Source organism: Condylostylus longicornis, unplaced genomic scaffold (genome assembly GCF_029603195.1).
Source record: "Condylostylus longicornis isolate FDR11 unplaced genomic scaffold, ASM2960319v2 ptg000005l, whole genome shotgun sequence".
NCBI classification, from domain to species: domain Eukaryota; kingdom Metazoa; phylum Arthropoda; class Insecta; order Diptera; family Dolichopodidae; genus Condylostylus; species Condylostylus longicornis.
The window spans coordinates 4,606,393-4,628,067 of NW_026577974.1; the positions used below are offsets into that span (position 1 = coordinate 4,606,393).

General features: G+C 25.8%; 1 protein-coding gene across 2 annotated transcripts in view; it reads left to right on the forward strand.

Moving 5' to 3' along the window:
- LOC129616646 (V-type proton ATPase subunit B-like) overlaps positions 1 to 21,675 on the forward strand; it is a 44,440-nt gene that overhangs the window by 5,635 nt on the left and 17,130 nt on the right. Inside the window, exon 3 of one of the 2 annotated variants that reach the window (XM_055532279.1) lies at positions 15,973 to 16,072. The gene's annotated coding sequence lies outside the window, so the exon portion shown is untranslated. Of the gene's footprint in view, positions 1 to 15,832; positions 16,073 to 21,675 lie in introns of those variants that run through there. The other variant, XM_055532286.1, reaches the window with a different exon arrangement.

Genomic DNA, 21,675 nt, shown 5'->3' on the forward strand with positions numbered 1-21,675 from the left:
TTAAAATTACTTCCTTTATCAATTCATATTACTCTTATACCAATTAAATATCAAGAGTTAATTTAAAAAATTTTTTTCTCTATGACATTTCTAAATTTTATTTCAAAAAATCAAATTGATTTTGTGTTTCCAAAAAATAAAAGAAAAGAAAAAATACATACAAATTTATTCCTAACATGAAAATAGAAAATTTTTGATTGCATAATAACTTATCCATTTTGTTAACAAAATAAACACATTTTCTATGATTGCAATCGAAATATAACATTCAAATGACTATGTAACGTGCGTTATATAACTATAGATATAATTTGATTAAAGCTCTAAGTTGTGTATGAGCTACATACATAAATAATGCAGAGCATCTTTATCATTTTCTAATAAAAAGCACTATGCCCTGTAGAAGAACATGAATCTCTGTAAAATATAAAAGAGTATGTATATAGAATTGCATTTGGTATATATGTTATAGAGTTGTTTCGTAAAATTCTTACTTACAATAATATGACGGAAATTCTCTTTCGATATACGTATATGAAATAAATAACTCTATGTACTTTAGAGTTGTATGCATTTTACCAAAATCAATCTCTCGATTAAGAGTTATTCCTTTTTTCTTTTTTTAAATTGGATAGTCGATTAGTACTTAGATTCTCTCTTGCCTTTTTCAATCTATGATGTTTATTTTAATTTTAAATTACAATTCTTTACTACTATGTACATTCTGAAAAAAAAAAATAACTAGTAGAATAATAAAATTGAAACCTGAAAAGCCTATTCTTTCAATAATAAAAAAATAAAAAAAATTCTTATTTTTAGTTATCGGCATGTACACATGCATGGCACAGCACATAATATAGAAGATATGTATAACAATAAAATCAGGAAACTTAAGTAAACAGTACATTATTCAATTGATAAACTTTCCATATATGCAACGTGAAAATATAACAAAAATTTTGTGTTTTTTTCTCTCTCTCTTCCTTTTTCTTTTTGTATACATAAAAGGATAAAGCCTAAGGGTTAACTACCATAACCAGAAGTTACTTATAAGTATGTTTAGTTTTATAGTTATGTATATTTAGTTCGGTAAAATAGAAAGAAATTGTAAACACACTATTCATATTGTATCGTTTTTCAAAAAAAAAAAAAAAAAAAAAAAAAAAAAAAAAAAAAAAAAAAAAATGAAGAAATTATTTTAACCGCTTCAAGTATAAATTGATTTTTGAATTGAAGTTTTTTTTTTTTTTTTTTTTTTGAAAAATTAGTTAAAATGAAAAATTTATGCAACTGCTTTACGTAAAAATCTTGACCTTTTTTCATTTTGGTGTAAGTACTGAAAAATTATTACAGGATTTTGGATTAATTATTGAGGTTTAGTCGTACAAAACGGATTCGATTTGCGTTATGTAAAAATTAAACTGTAGGTTTTAGAATATAAACCGGACACACCTTCACGTAATTCTGAAAGCTTCCAGCTGAAATTTATTTTTTCCTTAAAAAAACTTAACATTGAGCAGAGGACATTGTACACCTGTTCGACCGCGTTTATTTTCTAACCAACACAATTCAAATACGCGATACCTTGCCACACATGCGATATCTTGTCGATTTACCTGCAATACAGTACCGATACAAATGCTAGATCTGTCTTGCTAGCGGAATCGTCCTTATTCTTCATCTCTTGTTGCACATGGTAATGTGCATCCCCAAAAGCATTTCCTCTTATCCCCGTTTTCTTGTCTGCGATGTCACCTCAAATAGTTCAAGTACCGAAAAATTAATTTCTTTCACATCTATTGACACCCTGCACTTCCCCACTTTTCTAATTGGCCCAACAAACCACTCCTCCAATTTTCTAATTACCCTCGGCGTTTTTGTGCCTCGAAATCCAGTAAACCCCGCAAATAATAAAGGACATCTACAGCAAGTCTTTATTTGGCTCAATTGAAATTTCCATAAATGATCGAGAAATCAAAGAAAATATTTGAATCGAAATAAGTCATCAATTTATTGATGAAATTTTTGATTTTTTCTTTTTGTTTTTGTGGCAAACGAAGTGAATTTTAAATTTACTTGTATGATTTTATTGGTTCCATCATCTGAAAGTATGTTAAAATTGTTGAAATTTTTGAATTATTTTCAAGTGCCTTAATATTACATTCTTCCAAAATTCTAAAGCATCACATAAAATTTGCAGGTATTGATATATATACCTTTGTAGGTTTATGCAAATGAATGCTATTATGTAATTTCTTATTAATAGTTAAACATACCACATCGCATGCACTATGTCGACATTCGTTCAATATTTGCAAAGAAATTCAAACCCTTTTAATACAGCAATTCTTTTTTTTTCGTTTTGCTTTTCTTTTCATTTGTAAATATTAAACTATGATCTTCTAACGTATAGGCTTAACTTTAAATGCACTGTGAATATCCAAATGTTTATACATGATGTATATATACAAGAATAACTTCATGTAAAGTGGAAACAATAACAATGATAAAAATTCCCCTATCAATCATTTATTGTTATAGAAAGAGCGCAGTACTTACATTATAAATACAAATAGATTAAATTAAAAATTTTAGGTAGGAACTCACGTATTTAGGCAGTGCTTGTATAGTAGCTGTGAAGTGTAATTAAAGATAAATTTTTGTTTAAATTTAAAAATGTATAATATTTAGTTAAAATTGGGCCGGGCCTTAAATTAATTTTTAAAGTTTTCACTAAAAAGTTAATCACAGTTTTTAGTATTTTACTTCAATATTAATGTATTCGACTGAAAAGTCCGTATCCTTTAACCTGTACAATTTAGTTTCAAGTAAACGGTTTTTAGTAGGGTTTGTGCCTGAATAACTATAACACGATAATCTAAGGCTTAAGAACCTTTCTATATATGTGTCCGAAACAGATCTGCGAATAAACAAGAAGAAAATGAAATATCCCTTCAAGGAAAAACATGGGAACAAATCAAGAACATACCCCAGAAGAGAGAAATATGGAGAGGCTTTGTGGAAGCCGTATGCTCCTAATAAAGGGTAAAAAAAACAAAAAGTGCTCAGGTAACTTATGCACTCCAAGAGATCCTCAAGCTTGAAGGAAGGAGATAATTGAGATGGACCGTCCAGGGATTATTAGTTGGGATGCTCACTGAATATTGTCTCTACATGAAAAATATAAACAAGGTGGAGAGTGGGCTGTATCATCTCTGACTAGAGGAAGGGCGAGACGACAGACCATCTACTGTGGGATCTACATCTGAGGCGGTTCTGAAGTTTTGCATAGTTTACTTAAAAACTCTCTATCTCTTTCAGTTTAGTTTCCAAACAATATTTATTACAAACTACTACTACTTGCAATAAGTAAATACTACTTGCCTTTTGTACTCGTACAAAGCTGGTGCTACTATCAGATATAAGATTCAAAAACGTGATTACCTATTTAAACAAATGAACTAGTATTGTGGTAAAAGCAAACTGACCTATCTCGCTTTATTTTTGTTTATTGCTTTTACCTATATGCATGACGAACTATACCTAATGTTTAAGCTTATTTACTAGGTCGAATTTAGATTTAAGCAAATAATCATAAGTATTTTTAAATATTTTCAATAATTACTTTTTAAATGTTTACAACAATTAAGCAAAACATAAAAATATTATACGTGAAACTTTTTCTTAAAATTATTTTTAATTAAAAGTTGACTAATATTTTACATAAATTTGAGTATTAGATACCATATACATCTTCTACATATATATGCATATGTATATACATAATATAATGTGTGTTTGTTTTCACCTTCCTCGTGTACTCAATAATTATTTTTATATTTGCACAACGATTTATTTTTAATACTAAAAATTCATAAATAATCTACAAATTAAATATTCAAATGTAAAAGAATGATTTAAAAGTATACATGCGGCTGTGTGTAAACAATATACATACAAATATAAAAATCTTATAAAATATACAGTATGTACATATAAATACAAATACAACATATACATATATATACGAGTATTATTTTAATTAATGAATTATCACCTGTCTGACAGGTTCATTGACAGTTAAGTTAAAGATTATGTCATTAATTATGCCAAGAATTCTCATATATACATACCTATTCAAACATACATACATTTACTTGCTCATATATGAAATATACCATCTTTATATGTAATTTATCTAAATGAAAATATTTGATGTTGAATGCGAATGTGATGGCAATGATAAATATTTAAAGTAAAGCTTACAAAATCATCATAAAACAACATTTTCATTAAGAAACACAACATTTCATCATCATCTTCTTTGAAAATGCTGTACATGGATATACTATTCTACATACATACAGTATAAAATGGATGAGAAATGATGAAATGTAACGAGTTCTTCAACAAAACAACAAAAGCAAAAATTTTTATATCAAAGATTCCGATATTGCCGTTTTACCATACTACGTCTGTTATACTACGTTTGTCATTAATTGTAATAGGCAGTCATACACACATTCAACTTTTATTCATACATCAGTATGTAAACCTTAAATATTATTTTAAGACTTTTAAATTAAAATCTATATACACCTTCTTATTTTCCGCTTACTTGCATATTTTTCTATTGACTTACAGTCAGTCAGTCAAACAGAAAATAAAATAATAAAACAAAAAAATAATTTATACTTACGCGGCTAGTACAATAACAAAGTCCTATAAATAATAAAAAATTAAGAATATGATGATTTTTATGTTATTTTTAAAGTTGAGCCAGGATCGAAGAGGAAAACAATAAGAAATATTATGGTATATAGAAATAAAAATTCAGGCGTCACTTTGTCTTCTATAACTTCAATAATTATTACGAATCGTTCATAACAATAGAAATATCATGTAAGTATGTGTGTCTGTATGTATTATTATATGTATATTAAAAATATAACAGATAATAACAATAACAATCTCTAGCACTATTTTTAATATAAAATCATAAAACGATAAATAATCAAAATGAAAATTTTGTATTGATAATAAAATGATAGATGATATTACGAATGTTAAAGTTTTATCTCTGACAATAATAATGATGATTTTAAATGTCGGGCTTAAAAATATTAAATGACGAAAAATCAACACACGTACATAATATATAGTTTAAGTGATTATACATTAATATTATAAATACATTGATATATGTGTTTATATGGAAAGTGAGTGTAGAGAGTCGTTCAGTGAGAAGGAAAAAATTTAAAATAAATTTTATTGAAAATATAAACGATGATAAGTAGTAATTACCTAATAATCTAAAATTATAATCGAATAATTATTACTATACATAATAGTTTATTGATAATCGCACACAACTTGACACATAGAGTGACGAATAATAAAAAAAGCGCCATAAAATATGCAAATTTTGAGAATTTTTATTTAATGTTTAAGAATCGCAGTTAGTTTAAACATTAAATTACAAAATTTTTAAGGTCATGGCTACCGCTTGCCATCCACATAATACATTCTCGCCTGATTTCTTCTCGTCTATATAAGGACTGAGACGGAATTAGCATGAACACCTGATGGACCCAGTATGAACACATTTAATAAGTATGTACCTATTTAAAAAATTTTTTGCTCATTCCCTTAAGAAACATAGAGTTTTCATATCGCGTCTCCATTGTACTCTGTTTTCGTCTTCCCCGATTTGCTCAGTATCCTTGCCACCTCCTACCGGTTTGGGGGCACCAGTTGCAAGAGTATTTTAGGTACGACAAACTCGGAAAGCGAATGTCGACTATACGTTAAGTTTTATTGCAACTTATTAAAATTTCGAATATTTTCACCCGTTGAATTGATAGACCTTCCGAAAAATATGTAGGTATATGTATTGCATGTACTTAAAATCTAAGTAAAAATACAAAAATTTTATCGATGAAAATATTTAAAGGAATATGGATGAAAATGAATAATGAGATGAAAAAAAAAAATTTAAAACGATGATGGTTTAGAATACACCATTACTCATCTTTTAACCGCACTCATTTATTTAAAAAATAACAAAAAAAAAAACAGACAATGAAAAAAAAAATATGAAAAATAAGGAAAATGTGTTCCACAGTACTTTCTTGACTTTTCATTATTATGATTGTTATTATTTGCTGTATAATTTTTACACCTAAAGTATTGCGTTGACGTTGTTGTTGCGACCTCTATAATATGATAGACAATATTTCAAATAAAAAAAGTAATATATTTTCTCTCTTTCTCTCTTTAAAAATATTATTAAAAAAAAATAAAAGAAAAAAAAAATGAAATCTCGCCAGTCCAGATCATTAGAGGCAACCATTAATTTACATTAAAACGCAATTACGAAAGACGTTTGCGATACCGCGGATTGATTGCACGTTTTATTTATTTATTATAATTTTTTTTTTTTATTATTTCAAATTTTATTATTATTCTTATTCTGTTATTTATTTTAGACTTTACAAGATTGTACATAAAGGTCCACATATATGTATATGCAAAGAGACTTACGTATAAGACGATATGCTATATATAATGTACATCTAATCAGTTGGTACTCTGGTATACTTTTTACACGAAAGATATACAATAAAAAGGCGAATATATGCACAAACTTATACATACAAAAAATGGTTTTAAAGTGTATTAAGAAATTTTTGTTATTTTTTTTTTGATGTTATACCGCCGTCATTGCTGCTGCTATCGTCGCCGCCGCCGCCTCTCTGTCTCTCTGGATTTGGTTAAACGCAACGCAAATAATTCGTATAAATATTCATAATATACGTAATAGGTATATAGGAAAACGCTAATAACCAAAAAATAAAAAATCGAAATATAAAACAAACTTAAATCACGAAAATTAAAATGGCTGCTTTTAGTTTTAAGGTCATATAATGTACAAGTATGTAGATAAGCTAGGCATATATGTATGTAGGCATGCCTAACAATCTATAAGCAAATTTACTTATAATTTTTCACTTTAAAATTTAAAATTTGCCATGGTGCCTACATCATGCTCTTATTTATGTATATGGAGGTATGCGTCGTTTGATGTGGGACTTTTTGCATGAAAATTTTCTCTCAAAAACCTCTTTAAAGTCTTTAACGAGTGGTTTTATATAATGATAAGTTGGAAGAGAAAAAAAATATAGTCATAAAAAAATTGTTATAATTTTGTTATATTTTTTCTTATTATTATTTTTTTTCTGATGTGCTTAAATTTTTTATATAATGAGCAAACTTAACTCTTTTTAATTTTTTGAAAGTCATAAATTAGGATTATAAACAAATTTTTGGTTTATTACTGATGCCTAAAGGTAATTTTTATTTATTTGTTTTTTTTGCTGAGTGTAAATGATTGTTATAAAAGGGTATAAGTACGGTATATTTAAGCATATCCACACGGAATATACATATTTGTACAAATATTGTTGTGTAGATTTTTTTTATATTTATTTGAATTTTACCCGAAATTTATGATTAATAAATAATTAATAAAATTTTAGAATATTTGTGCAATGAGTAATAAAAAAATTTTAAAAATTTTTAGTGTAGATAAGAATTTTTTTAAGGAAGCCAATTTTTTGTCTTCCAAGACAAATTAATCATTTTTGTTCTTAGAAATCGAATTTCGGCAATAAAGTGAAATATGTAAAAATAAAATTAATAATAAGATATTATTATAGATTAATTAATTATCAAAATATAAAAATTATTGAATTATAAATTAAAATCTGATTTCATGTTAGTTGACAACGAAATCAACTTAAGGAAGTGAATTTTTAATTAGTTGTGAATATATACTGTAGATGGCATTAATATTTTTAATACTCTCTTAAGCGCAATTATAAAATATGCTCTCAACTAAATTGTTATTTCTCTTTTCTCTGCTATGTATAATAATCGAATATTAAAAAGAGTTGAGCAAATCATTTTTACTGATGGCATAATATATTGTGAAATTTAGTTCTGGAGATAGAATATTCCATGACCCTAAGTTAATAGTTCCGCCTTTTAAACGTGAACAACGTACATACATATATCTCTACTTTATTCACTGAGAAAATTACCTATATTATAATAATATAATTTTTGAGTAAACAGAATTACGGACAAATCACGTATGTTCAAACCCATGAGTGCCTCAGAATATTTTCATTCTTATTCTCATAATTTAATTATTTTACATAAAAATATGTAATCTATACATAAATTTTATATGATTTCGTTTTCAATTTACTTTTAAAACCACTTTCAAATTGGTGATTTTAAATTTATGCATTGAATTGTTATGTTTCCAATGATTTACACGATTTTTTTTTCTATAAAATTGTTATAAGAAATTTTAAAAGAAAAAAAATACTAAATCTAGTTCTACTCAAGTATATAAACTTGATTAAGGAAACAATTTGAATCCCTTTTTTTTATTTAATTTAATATTATACTTTGATGAATTCACATATATTCGATATAAAACATGTTAACAATAATTATTCCAACGATATCGGAATTATTGGCCCCGTATATAAAAACTTGAGATGCTTATTATTCTTGTTTGTCCATAATTTATACAATGTCCTTCTTATAAAATTTTATTTGATGTCCTTTCTTGTTTTATCCAAACAATTGTCTTTCTGCCCTTATTTTAAAAAGTATACTATTTCAAGAATATTTAAATATAAGATTCTCACTATTAATATTAGAACGCGAATATGAGATACGCGAACTAACCGTATGTATTTGAATTCATGAGGATAGTTAAAGGATATCCTTTAGGAACCGCTTATTATAAAAATATATTTATATATTGTTTTTTTATTATTTTTCTTAATTATATATGCATATAAATATAAAATATCACCTCTTACATAAATTGTAAAACATGTTTTAATTTTAAAGTATTCTTAAAAGAGAAAAATTCTTAAAGAATTTTTACATACAGAAACGTCCATATTCACCCAAAATACAATAAAAAGGGTCAAACTTTTGCAAAACAATAAAAGAATTTTTAACAAACAAATATATACCGGCACTTTAAATATAAATCCTTTTTAAGATGATCGGCGTGATTATATAAAAATAAACGCGTATCTTCCAAGATATAGTGAGTGAAATTATTCAAAATCGCTCGCCATTTAAATAAAATACAAAAAAAAAAAAAATTGATACGGTTTTAATTGAAAGGGTTGGACCCCGCGAATTATTTATTTTCTTTTTTTCTTTGGTTTTCTTATAATGTTATTTTTAAAGATTTATATGGACAAGTTTTCTTATGACGAGTAGAAAAACTGGTATTTGTACTTAATGTGTTCAAAATTTTTTTTTGTAAGAGTACAAAATTGTGGTACCTATGCGAATGAAAAAGCGAATTGAAAATTAAAAAAACTTGATTTTATTAAAATTAAGCATAAAAAATAACAAGAAAACTTAATCACATGTGTTTGATCGTTTATATATAAGCATAGTTAAGGATATAAGAGTAGTTACATAATATACAGGGTGCTAGAGACTAGATGGTATTCTCGAATGAGTCCAAATCAGTCAGAATCAGTATCATTCGAAATAGGGTGATAGAATCAGTCCTCATAACTCATTCTCATCTCTTTTTTCTAAAAATTGTACAATCCACATTTTTCTTTAAACCTCAGAAAGCAGGCAGAAAAATTTGATAGACTCACTGAATCACTCTACTTCGGAAATACTATGTAGTCCCGGACATCCTGTACAATTTATAAAACAAAAGTACGAAATTGGACAACTCACTCGAACATAATTTTTTAACAATTTAAAAAAAATAATAATTGTTATGTTTTTCTGAAATTATGAAAATAACCAAAATGAGCAGCTGCTTGTTCGGATAATTTTAAAATTTAATTTATTAGTGCCCATTGTATTGATTTTAAGAAAAAAATTCTTTTTAAAAAAATCATGCAATTAAAAGCAATTTGGCGACAAATTCAAAAACTTACAAAAATTAATAAATCAAAAAGTATATTATTCTTTGTTATATACCTTGTTATCACACTATGGCAGTATTTTAATTGGTTTGTTGATTGACTGGCTTTGATTATCATTTTAATTGCCATATAAATGAAATTGTTGCCATATGTATCCAATTAATTGAGTCATCTGTAATAGGTTATATTACGTCTATTTAAAGAATCATTAATCTATTTGTTCAATAGATGCAGGTTGTCAAGTCCACTTATTCTGTATAACATAAAAAATTTTGCTCTTGAGAGCGCAAATATGATTATCCCCAGGAGTAAAAATTTTCTAATTTTAGTCAACGATTCGATTCGGAGAACAAAATCTTCAATAATAAAAGAAAATTCTGGTAAAAACTCTGAAATTCAAAATATATTTTAAAAAAATTTCAATTTATAATGAAAATTTAATTACAAAATAATTATATAGAAAATTTTCATTAACAGTATAAGGCTAAGAAATTTCTATTATTACGTAATTTACAATAATTTAGCTTTATAATTAACAGTAACTGTAAAACTCAATTTCAGTTTTTGGAACACAATTTGTATGTACGTACATTATTCATTATGCACATAATTACATATTCTATAATATATGTATAGCACCACAAAGCACTCATAAAACCGGGCCCTTTAAAAAAAAAAAAAATTGTCCTTCTCTTAATCCTTTAATTTTATTTTTAATAACTAAGAAGAAATTTTCAGCAAAAGAAAAAAAAATAACAACAAAAACCTTATTAAATTCAAAATAATTTTTTTTTTTAGAAAGAATTTGCAATCAAAGTGAGATTAGTAACACTTCTGTAAATCTCTTTCCCTATGAGACCAAAACAAAAAAATAATAACGAAACTGAAACGAATAAAAAAAGATCGGAACGTTGAATACAATGCCGAAATTACAAAACTACAACAAAAAAAACCAAATAAAAAGGCTAAAGAAAATATCTAATAAAGATTAAAACTATGTGTGTTTCATATTATGAGCTTGACACCCCCATAATTTTTGTATTATTTTTTTTATTTTTTTTTTTTTATTCCAACCCCATCTTCTAATATTGTGTTAGTTCCTTCTTTATTATAACCCTATATATGCAAACATAATATGTGCTTTATTACATAAGAGCTATGTGTATTCTTATATTACAGTAATCTTTACATATGTACATACACACATGTTATATAAATTTCCTCGAAACGAAATAATTACGTTGACCTGATGAAAGTGGTATTATAGGTTTAATGAAAATTATAAAGAAGCCAAGAGAAATAAAAAAAAGAAATAAGAGAAAACACCAATTTCTAGGAGATTGCAAGCAAAAAAAAAAGAAAAAAAAAATGAAATTCATTTTCATGTGGTTACGGACATATCATTGCATCATATGGTGGATATAAAAGAAAGCAAGTACAATTGTTAACGCTTTAAATGTATTAAATATATAAATATATTATACTTAGATATATTCAAACCTACTTGTCCTTAATAAACACCATATAAATTTAATCCTCTCATTTAAGCTTAAAATATATAACGGTACGTCAAAAATATTGTAATAAAAGTATGCGTATATTGTAGATTGAGTGAATGTGGCACTAAGAAAAATCTCATCTATAGGACATTTATTGTAGGAGAACGACCGATACGTCAACTGTATACGAGAGACGTGGTCGTTTTTAAAGTCGTGAACTTAAACTGATTTTATAGTATAATACAGTCTGGCATAGAGGTCGAAAGGTAGAAAAAAACAGAGAGCAGCTTTTTTAAAATCTTTACAAATAGTTAACCGTTCATGTAGTCAGATCATTTTTGTTTAGGAAACAGCTAAAAATTGAATTTGAAAGCAATCCTTCGAAGTGGGTTAGAAAACCTTTAAACTATTAGTTAAATTGTCACATAACATACAATAACAATAAGATTTATCAAGATATATTATTATTAATAACAAGCCGTCATGTTGGTGTAATAACAAAACGGCATTGTGTTGTTTTTCTTCTTCACCCCTGGGTGGAGTTAACGGCTGATGTATGATGTTGTACATAACTATACCTCAGTTTCTTGCGTTATAATATTTTTAACGAGGTAGGCGACTAGCCTTCCATAGTTTTTTCTTTATATTAAATATTTAAAATTATTTATATTTTTTGTTTTATTTGGGTAGTATTGAATATAATTTTTATAGTGACCTGACTAAACTATGAATCTTTTGGTTAAAGAACATGTGCAAAAACCACTCCGCCATGGTTCAGGTCAAAATCTGAATAATCCTTATAATATGTATATAGAGAACAATTGCATATCAGTCAAAAATTTTCACTAAATTTTGCATGCTACCATTTTCTATTATAGAAAAATATAAAATGATTAGAACAACGAATAATCAGAAAAAAAAAAAAACTAAAAACATAGAGAAGAATGTATGTATATAATATTAAATTCTCGGGATGGCTCAGTAAAAGCCTCAGAATATAAAAAAAAAGAAAAAGCAAAGTGATATTCATTAAAAAGAAAAAAAACAACCAAGCAAAAATATAGAAAATACTCTACATATGGCCATGTTACTCCAGGATTAAAAATCCTTTTCATTTCAAAAGTTGAATTATTTTCTCATTTTTCCATTTTCCTCATCTCTATATCACATGTGCTATATTTTCGGTATTTTTTTTTTTTTACACTCTCCTCTACATAACAAGTGTATTCTTCTCCACTTATTTCTATATATGAATTTTTAAGAATAACTTATATAACATTATAGATATAAGCTATACTATATATAATATACTTAATATTTGCAATTTATTCCAACCCAAAAATAGATAATGTGCCATAATAATACAAGTATAGAGGCAACAATATATACAATATGTTAGAATACAATCTAGTATAGTTAATAGAGTAGCATCAGCCTGGTGTATTATAGATTAAAACCTCCTGCGGTGAACTTAATAAAAAGGATTTTGTTATTTTTATATCTAATTTTTTTTTGAGAAGATTGTCCTTATATTAAAGAATCTTATGCATATATGTATAGCTTCTTTTAGAGTATTTTCATATACACATAATATACTCATATGTATATATGCACTAAGTAGTTTTTTGTTTTGTTTGTAACCAAAAAATGGAAAGCAAACGAAAAAAAAAAAAAAACAAATCTACTCTTCATCATTGTCATCATCATGGTCACAATTATTACAATATCATATATCTACACTACATACACTTATCATACACTTATTCAGTGATACCCTTAAAAAATACTCATATTTTAATATGAAAATTACAAAAATGTATGTGCGAATGGCTTAGATTACAGTGCAATTCAAGAAGTACCTAATTAAACTGACGTTGTAGGTATGCGGATGTTTTATTGGGGATAGTTTGGGTCATTTGACATTCGTGATAACTGCTAAAATGTAGTTAGATGTCCTTGAGAACCAGTTAAAACCATTACTTTTAACTCATTTTTCGAGTACAAATGAATTCATCTTCCAGCACGATAATGCAGCCGCCAATACTGCACAAAAGGTATTTGAGATTTCTTGTTAAAGAGAATACCATTGTCATTCGGAAGTATCAGATTAATACGACACCATTTTATTATTTCCAGCAATTCATTTGCGACAAATAATACAAAACAATTCTAGTTCATAATAGCCCTATTATGATAGCTTTAACATGGCACAACCTTTTTATTTTCACGAACATATTTGCAACTAATAATGCAAAACAATTTTAGATCTTATCTTTTTTGTTGACCTTATCCAGACCTTATCTCTTTTGGTTTAACAACAAATAGCCATTATTTGTCAATTTGTCCCCATTTTTATGAATACTACTGTATATATATATGAATTTATAATGGTTTTCTTATGATGTTACCGAGATTATGATGATTATTAGAATGAAAAGAACAACATCAACAGCAACAACAATGTTAAATACTATTAGATGAATTTTAATATAATTTTTATGAAAATCATTTTTATTAAAAATATCTTTGAATGCCAAAATTAATTTTCTTTAACTTAATTATTATCCTGGAAAAATACCTTTTTTTTTTCTTCATAACTAATTCTTTTCTAATTATTATGATTTTTTTCTTTTCTCTTTTATTATTATTATAATAATTTTTATGTAATATTTAAAATTAATTTCTTTAAAGAGTGTTAAGAACATTTTAACAGCTTATATTCGCATTAACATTTAGTATACAATAATTAGAAATGTTGACACTTTTAATAATTTTTATGTATAATTAAGAATCTTGTTAAATCTCTCTTATTTTAGCCCCTTATCTTATTATGGAAGGAATAAATCAAATGAAAGTGACGACGATAATTTCTTATTAAAATGTTGGATATGCTGACTATACGAGTAATATGTATAGGTCTATTAGATTATAAATTAAATAAATATTAAGTAATTCACGTAGACTGTTCCATTACCGCGTAAAGAGTTAGAAAGCGTATTGTTGATCTAGTTAACCGATATAATTGCCGTCGGTTATGATGACATTCGGTCGAATGAAAATTTTGCTCAACTAAAATACCACCTTATCGGCTAAAAGAGTGCCATTTATATGGATTTGGGTGACCTTGAAGTAAGTGATGAAATAAGAGACTGTATGAGATGAAACATAGGGTGCTTTCGGAGCAGCATATAAAAATTGAGGCCTGTTGACTTATAGAGGAGAGGGTTGGGAAAGAACGAACGATTCAGCTTAAAATGCTGAGACGGTGCCTTTTGTGTCTGCCTTCCTGGTTCAAGTTGTGTGTCTTCTTTCACGGAATGTAGACACAAAACCTCGAATAAGCAAAACTAGTGGTTATTCAGTTAAAACAGAATATACACAAAAAATACTTAACACAAATGGATGTGTAAATACCAAAATCAGACGCAATATATAAACGGATTGTTTGAATCAAAACCTTATATTTTTTCCAAAAATTCCATATTAAATTAAAGAATACACATGCATTTTTTACACACTTAATGTCCATTACACTTTTATGTTACAAAATGTTTTCATTAAAAATTTCATTTTATACATTTTATTGATATTATTGTAAATTTAAATCAGATTAACGAAAATAAATTACGATATTCCATAAGAATAAAAAAATTTAAAATTTAATTTAAAATTTCAATACAAAAATTCTCAAAATACAAAATATATCAGCTATAAGTATAACAAGCAGCATGATATTTTAAATCTGATGATATATTGACATATTAATCTAGTTTCTTATTATATTCGTATATGAACATTTTTCTATTTATATACAAGCATATGTCCATATATTATACAGTACCTAAGTGTATATTATGTAGAATTTCTGGATATGAAGTTCAAATAATAGAAATTTTATTAAAACTAATCACATACAAAAAGAGTTATAATTAAATTTTTTCCCCCTCTATATATAAGGACTTTTATTTTAATAATATTTTATTCATATATAAACAATATTATTTAATTATTTATTTTTTTATCAAAAGATTGTATAATAATTATTTTATATAAGATTTTTTATTGATTTAAAGTTACCAATTTTTCATAAAAATACTGATGGGTTAAATGTTTATCCGAAGGGCACGTACCACGACAAATAAAATTTGTAGAAAAAATTCGAACGTAACTGAGGATCACTCGGGTTCTGGAATATTTTTTGGAATTGATAATTATATTGGACGTTATTAAACCAAGCATCATCGCGAACATTTGATCTTCATAAGAATATTGTGCCTGAATTATGACTAAAGAAAATGAGGGCAATTATGAGTCTGAAACAAGACCGAAATATTGCTTGCGAATTTCTTTTAAATTTTCATTATGAAGCTTCAGTTGATTCTAAAACGAGATACGTACAAAATATCTGTGCTCGCTTAACCTTTTTCTTTTAAGTTTAAGTCTCAACTTTACTTTTAATATTACCCTTTTTTTTATCATTTCAGATCGTTTTCATCGGCTGAATGGGAACAAATTTGACAAATGAGAGCCAAAAGCCTAAAACCATTATGAGCCATTTCTTTTATATAAGTTTTTGGTAACACGGTAAGTCTCATGATATTTTCAATAATAATTTATTAAAAATTATTTTTTTACTCCTTTCTCTTTTCTTGTGAGCCTTTATAAAAAGATCCGAGTTAAAAAATAAATATGTAATTAAAAGTTTCAGTTAAAAAAAATAAATAATAGACCTTAAATATTAAGATTTTCTTATACTTTTTCTAATTAATATTTACGTTGATGTCTCTGTCTATTCCAGAATATTGACTATTATTATTAATATATTACATATTACCGAATGTCCTTTATAGTCTTCTCTCATTATGTTTTTTTTTTTTTAAGAAAAGAAAATTATATTAATCTAGAGTTAAGGGAAAATTTTTGTCACAAATAAATTTTATATATAAAATACTTCAATGGTGGAGAGAAATAGTCGCATAATTATAATTTAAATTCTTCAATAAATTTATAGAAAAACAAAATGGCGAAGCTTCTTTTGGATTACGGCAACAATAAGGTATTCAAGTGAGTATCAAGATCGGTATCTTCTATTAGAATTGACGCTGAAGTTGTTGGAATAACTTCGCCACTGTAACTTCTACTAAATATTGGACACTAAATTACTTGTTCCTTGTCCATTTCCATATAGTTTTCTAAAGTAAAGAATATCATTAATTTAGAAATCATAATTTTACACATTTTAAACTAATATTTATTAAATTGGAAGAATTGAAGTCCATAAAACGAGTTTTTTACTCAAAAATATGAGAGAGTGAGAATGAAAATTTATTGAGTAACTTTCTCTTCATGCTCTCTTTCTGAATAGGCAACTGCTCCAGTTAATTGATCGCAAGTATTAAAATTAATATTTTTATTGTTATTCAACTTTGCACCATTGCAAGCTCGTAGATTTTAATATAATAATTATTGAAAATATATTTTTTATCGTATTTTATAATTTATAAATATTTTATTTCTTTTTGTAAATGTATGTGAGTGGATTATGTTGTGGACTTAAATTGACATTTTAAGGAACACAAGCCAATTTTTTTTTTTTTTTGATTTTGTTTGTTTTTTTTTATTATTATTATTAAATGTCAAAAAATATAAAAACGTTTTCTCTTTTAATTTATTGACAGTTGAGTGACATTGAATAGTGTTTTGTATTTTTATGTTTTGTTCTCTTTTTTTTCTCTTGTTATTATCCAGTATTAGAGTAAAATTTTCCTGGAAAATCAAAGAAAATTTTGTTTTTATTAAAAAAAACAAAAAGCTCGTAAATAAATCTTAAAAATTTTATAATTATGTTTTATTAATCCATTTTCATTAGTGAGTTTTAATTTTAATTTTTGTTTTTTAAAAAATAATATGAAAAAGTTTTGGAAGGATGTTCCTAGGTATTCGCGATTATTTTAAATATTTAGAGCATATTAAAGAAAAAAAAAATTTTTTTTTTTATTAATTAACATTATTTTATTGTTTTTAATAAAATTAAAATGGTTTTTATTTAAAAACAATATGGTAGGAGTGGACTTGAAAGAGTGCATGAGACTAAACACGAGCTATTATATAATGTCAACATTATTAATTAAATTTGTTAAAAAAAAAAAAGAAAGTAGAAAATATTCGGTTAATGTTTAAATTATTTCAAGCGTCTCATGTCATGATTTTAAAATTTTTCAAAAAAATTTGAATTTATTTATAATTAATAAATTATAACCTTAACTTTAGCATTTTTGAAATTATTTTTATTTAATAAGTACACACGTATGTACATATGTATAATTGTTCGACATAAAAATCAACAGTTCATGATTTTATAAGCATTCTCAGACAGCAAAGAATTTAGAGTTTGTTTTTTTTTCTTTAATTAAATTATTAAATAAATATTGCATTGATGGAAGATTTCAAGAATCACTTAGATTTTAATAGAAAACATTTTTAGTGAGGGTTAAGCTTGAAACAGTTTTTAAAATTTTTAAAAAATAAATTTAAAATAAAAAACCGTCGGCAAATAAACTCTATTTTTAAAAACTTGCAATTTAATTAATTTTGTTGCATTTACTCATGAAATTCGGACTATATGTACAAACTACCACCACAAATCGAATTAAATTACATAGATCAAATTTTCATTTGCTTTAACACAGGCAATTATGTGTCCCAGTTTCGAACCCAACTAAGACTACTCTTTATTTGATTCGGAAAATTCATTCCGAAAAATTCGGAAATTCATTCCGAAAAATTCGGAAATTTATTCCGAAAAGTCAGTATCAAAATCCTAAGCGACGATTATTCAAAAAGAAGAAAATTTTAAGTATGAAAATACTGAAACCGTTCTGGATTGGTTCACCGAGGATCGAGGGTCGACGGAATGTAATGAGTTAGCTTTCAATGAAATATTAAAAATTTTATGATAACTAACTCATATTAATTCATAAACCCAAAAGTCAAACCATTTTAACGCTTGAAAAATTAAAGTGACTGTATAAATTTTCTTATTGCAAAAACAGTGGTAAGAGTCAATGAGCTCGCATATTATACATAATACTATATTTTCTACATGATATCCAAAATAATATGAAAGCTAATGAAATGTGGTTAGTGGTTAAAAATTTCTTTAAATCTATTTCCTCTGTATTATACACCATTATGATAGTGTGAAATATTAAAAAATTTTTCATTATTTTAATTTTAATGCCAAAAATTTTTATTTGATTTAAAAAAACAAAATTTCTCTAATAAAATACATTAAAAAGGTTGGAATTTTCTTTTGCCATAGAAAATTATTGTGATGACATCTAAAATAAGTTTTGTACAAAAAAAACGAAGTTTCATGACTTCGTTATAAAGGATATTCAGCTGTTTTCTTTTCACGATTATTAAATTCCTAACTATAATATTAAAACTATGTACAAATATATAATTGCATTTAAAATTTTCGCGCTCTTTTGGATAAAATTCAACAATTTACTGTTAGGGGTTCCATAAGTAATCAGAGGAAGACAAAAAATAAAAAATATAAGAAGAAAATATTTCATTGCAATATTCTAAAACAATGAAAAATAAAATTTATTGGTCCGAAAAGGACATCCCTTTCTTTATTTGTTCAATTTTTTCTTTCTTATATTTTTGTTTTTCTTGAATTCTTATTATTCATATAGGGATAATAAATATATTTATGTTATATACGCGGTATACATTTATATTCTTTATGTAGCTATCGAAGTTTATGTTGAATATTACCGCGGAATATTTTTTGCGGATACGGATACGCTATCGTTCATTGATGCATACATACGTAGTTATATAAATACGATTTAAATACGAAGGAAAGAAAACAATAGAGATCAAAAGTGTAGAAAAAAAAGTAATAAAAATAGTTTTAAGGATAAATATATAAGAGCAAATCAAACGGGATAAGATCTAAAAATCAAAATTCTTATTATTTACCCGAAATTAAAGAGTTATTTTTAATTCTGCTCTTTAATAAAATTTATGTTTTTCCATTTCGAACAACCAATTCAGGACTCCTTAGTTTATTCAGAAAATTCAGTTCGATATATTATCAATTATATAAATTTAATATTGCTTTTCAATATTAATTTCAACTCGGTATAACGTGATCAGTATAAAGAAACCAAAAAAAAAATACTACTACCTAAAACTAAATTTAACTCCAGGAAGAAATAAACAGCGCTTAAACGTGGTTTGAATTACCCCTCCAAACATTGTTACGAAGTAATAAGGTAGTGCTCATGTTCGGGCGCCAGTTCTTCCATACCAAAATCAAAAACTAGATCATATCAATTCGGAATTGCACATTTTAACGAATCTTGCATTAAGCGGGGAATAAACAGCTTCTAAAAATACAATTAATTACCCACCAAATCAATTTTTATTATTTTTATTAATTGCTTGTTAAGTACTGAAAATGAGAAGCCCATGTTCGGGCGCCATTCACTTTGTACTAAAATACAATAGAGAAAATTGTTTTAAATTAAAAGATCCTATTATTTTTAGGAGACAATATTTTAATCCACCAATATATTTGAAAAAAAAAACAAACAAAAACAGATTTAATAAAGAATTTCAAAATTAAATCTTAAATTTAATCAAAAAAGAGTAAGAAATTATTTTTATATTATTTTGTATTATTTTTTTCTCTCTTCATTTTTTATCAATTGCCCTTTTATAAACATACACACATATATTATACAAATAAATCTTAAAGTGCCCTGAATTTATCCACACAATGTAATAAAACAAGAGAAAGAAAAACAACAAAAAATCATAAAAAAAATATTATTTTAAAGGTGTTAACAGCTGGTTGTGTGTCACCACGAAAAAATACAATAAATGAAAAGAAAGACAAAAAAAAATTCAATTTTAACAATACGGAAATAAAAGGAAATGGTTTTTTAAGATGTAAATAAACAGTTAAATAAATAATAAAAAGAAAGGATATAAATCTATAATCCATAAGAAAATATATGTGTATATGTATGTATGTTTGTGAGATACAAGTTATCATATATAAGATATAAAGAATACAGCGATGATACTTGAGAAATCATTGTTCATTGCTTTCTAATAATAGGAAGAAGAATGAATAACTATATATAGACTTAAGACCCTCATATCATATATACGTACTCTTCCGGAGAAGAACAAATACACAAAAGAAAAAGGTCCTCACATATTGTACAGGAATGTATATAAATTATCCTTTAACAAGAAATTTATGCATACATATTGGATAATATTAAAATAATTTATAAATTTTTAATGAAAAATAATTTATAGCATATAAGAAAAAGAAGAGCGCAGTCATTATATGTGTATGTAAGAAAATGTTACGCGTATATCAAGAATTTGTTATTAAATTGTAATTTAAATTAAACAATTGTAAATTAAAACATAAAATATTTGCCGCGTATAACTGGTAACCAACAACAAGAAAATCAAGATAACAGTACTCATTTGGAATTTACAATTAACCATAAAAAATGTTCTCATATTTTAAAAGTATGATTTATATATTTAAGAATTTTCTAAAAGAAATTTATAGTTGTTTTGTGCAACAATAGGATAATTGAACATGCGTCAAGAGAATAATGTGGTTGCTTCCAAACGAAAATGCATAGCGATGGTCATAGTGGTGGTAATCGGAGTTTGAAAGCAGACTTTTAAAACAATTCTCTTAAAATTGAAAAATGAGCAGTCTAAAATACGAGAGATTTGTAACGGTGACAGAGACTTGTTTAACGGTAACAACAGACTTGTCTAGCGGTGGCAAGATACTTGTAACATTAAAGCTTTCTTTAAATTAAGCATAAAATTTTGCGTCTACAGGTTAATTACTTGAGATCTTATCTCTCGTTTTTCAATAAGAAGAAAAATCTATTTTAACCTTTAACAGCTCTTGATAATTTTATTCATTTTTTTTTTGCCTTACAAATGGATTAATAAAAAATTTACACCCCGTTCCGTTGATTTAATATGAAAATTGTCTGTAGTAAAGGCATATAGACCGCGTTTTAATTTCAGTATTTTTAGTAATTTATCATTATTTATTTAAAAAATATTCATATTTTATGTAGTTACGAGTATTATGTGTAAAATAATTTATTTGTTTTATTAAAATA